We start from the raw sequence: 2,783 nt of genomic DNA on the forward strand, positions 1-2,783 counted from the left end.
AGCGATAGCACAGCGGGTAGGGCGTAACTATGCAACAGAGCAGGAGTCAGCCCCGAGCACTGCCGAGTATGGCCACAAAACTAAAAATCAATCAAAACACTTTCCAGTTGGTAGGTATGAATTTATCAACTATTACTAATAAACTTTTCTCAAAATCATTCTGTTTTCTTCATAGCAGGCACATTTATTTCTCAGCATGGTATTTCTCAGCATCCGCTACCATCTCCTAGGTTACCACACTCGAGAGAGAGGATGCTGCTAACTATAGCATTTTCTGGCTATTGAGTGTATCAGTGGTACTTTTGATTCATGTTTGGTTTGGGTTTCTTTAGTATAGGAAAAATCCCAAAGAGCAACACCAGGTCCAGTGGAAAGAACACTGTAATGACATGTCATTATGTTTAGTACTGAACTCCACAATCATGTGATGAATAACACAGCTCATAAAACTGGTGATAAAATTATAACAGAGCTAGGAAAACAGAAATTCATCTGATGCAATGACTTGTCCACTCACAAGTCTTATGGTCAGCTCTGATACGATAATTTTAAGCGACGTGTAATTTCTCATTCTTTCTTTCTATGGATGGAGAAAATGGCTGAACAGAAAGTCTGTCGCAGGCAAAAATAAGAAAGCAGTATAGAGATTTTTAGGGAATTGTTGAATCCTGACATCTAGTGGCTGTTGGAACTCATGGCTAGAAAGTCCTTTTTACTCTTACATGCGTGAGCCTCTAGAAACAAATGCATGTATATCTACAGATGATTAGATCTTATTTATAAAACCCATTATGGTGCTTTGTAAGATATTTATATAGACCAAAGCACTAGTGAAGTAAATGTTTGTGATCAGTTCTAGTTCACATTCTGCATAAAGCCGAAAAATGCCTTCTTTTTCCTTTACGGAGTTGCACATTTTGTGAGGTTGTTCTTCTAGTCTTGTCATTCTGGGGCTTTGTAACTCTTGTAACCAGAAAAAAGTCTCATGGGGCCAAAGTGACACCTCCCTGGGATTGGCATGCATGCTTGGCAAGGGAGAGACCCAGTTCAATGACACCCAGGGGAACTGTAGCACTGTAGCACTGTCATCCAGTTGTTCATCAATTTGCTCGAGTGGGCACCAGTAACATCTCCATTGTGAGAATTGTTGTTACTGTTTTTCGTATTTCGAATACACCACGGATAGCTTTCCAGGCTCTCTGCCGGGAGGTCAGGATACTCTTGGTAGCTTGCCAGGCACTCCAAGAGATACGGAGGAATCGAACTCAGGTCAGCCACGCGCAAGGAAAATGCCCTACCCACTGTGCTTTGGCTCCAGAGGAACCACCTGGAGTAATTCATACCTAAGCCGGCACAAAACCAGAAATATCTCCTGAGCACCACTGGGTGGAGCCCTCAATTTAAAATAAAGCAATACTTCAAAACAATAACAACAACAGAGAAATAAACCTCTATGTGTAAAATAAGTATTTCCAAATGCTGATCTGCACACTTGCGCTAGTCTTGCTTGATACACCTAGGAAATATAGACTAGTTGGGAAGGGCAGCCCTGCCTGCAAAGATAGTATAAGCAGGGCTGAACTCTTTCTGTGCAGGAAAGGAAAGCCAGTTTCAGCATGCACAAAAAAAAAAAAAAAATCATGATAGAAAAAGAATAATGTATGCCCCTTAATGTACAAAAATAATTATACATGTTCCCAGAATGTAGGCACCTTTTCCTTTGCCATTTGCAGAGGTAAAAGTGATGTATAATTTATATTGGAATTATACAAAGTATACATCACTTTTATCCCTAGAGCGATAGCACAAGACCGGAGGGATAGCACAGCAACTTGGGCATTTGCCTTGCAGGCAGCAGACCCGGGTTTGATTTCTCCATCCCTCTCAGAGAGCCTGGCAAGCTTCTGAGAGCATCCCAACCGCAAGGCAGAGCCTGGCAAACTACACGTGACTATTCGATATGCCAATAACAGTAATAAGTCTCACAATGGAGACATTACTGGTGCCCACTGGAGCAAATCTATGAACAAAGGGACACAGTACTACAGTTCTACAGTGCTACTTTGTATGTGCTGGAGCACAGACTTTGCAAGCAAGAGCTGAGGTTTATATTCCCAGCTCTACATGGCCCTTCGAGTCCCATAGTAGCAACCTAGAGACTCAGGAGATGCAGTCCAGTATCACAAAAAAATAAAGCAAAAGAGTTAAACCAAACTAAAAAACACCTATCCTTTCATCAGTATACCTTGCCTCAATATTGGATACCACTAGAGAAAAAATGTCCATCTCTCAGTTAAATTGAAGACCTTATTTTCAGCTCCCTGTTTATGTAAGGCTTTCTCGGACCTGCCAAAGATAAAAGCCAAGCAGAGCTTGGTAGCACAGCAGGTGGGTCATTTGCCTCGAATGCTACCAGCTCATGTTCAATCCTGGAAACCCCATATGCCCACCCCAAGCCCCCCAGCCCAGCAGGAATGATCTCTGAGTGTGGAGTCATGAGGAAGCCTTGAGTACCACCAAGTGTGCCCCCTTACCCTAAAATAAAACAAAACAAAAAAGAAAACCAAACAGAAACTAACCGAACAAGTGATGAGTGCTCGACTTCTCCGGAGCAAAACTCAGCCACAAGATCAGATATTCTCAAAGAACCCGCGTGGCAGAGAATTTGCTCTATAGTTCTTTGAATTAAATACTGCATTCTCAAAAGTTTAAGTTGTTCTGGTACCAATTCAAATATGCTCTGATATGCAGTAGCATTTCTAATGACTGACAGAGTTCTGCCA

Source organism: Sorex araneus, chromosome 1 (genome assembly GCF_027595985.1).
Source record: "Sorex araneus isolate mSorAra2 chromosome 1, mSorAra2.pri, whole genome shotgun sequence".
In the NCBI taxonomy this organism is placed as follows: domain Eukaryota; kingdom Metazoa; phylum Chordata; class Mammalia; order Eulipotyphla; family Soricidae; genus Sorex; species Sorex araneus.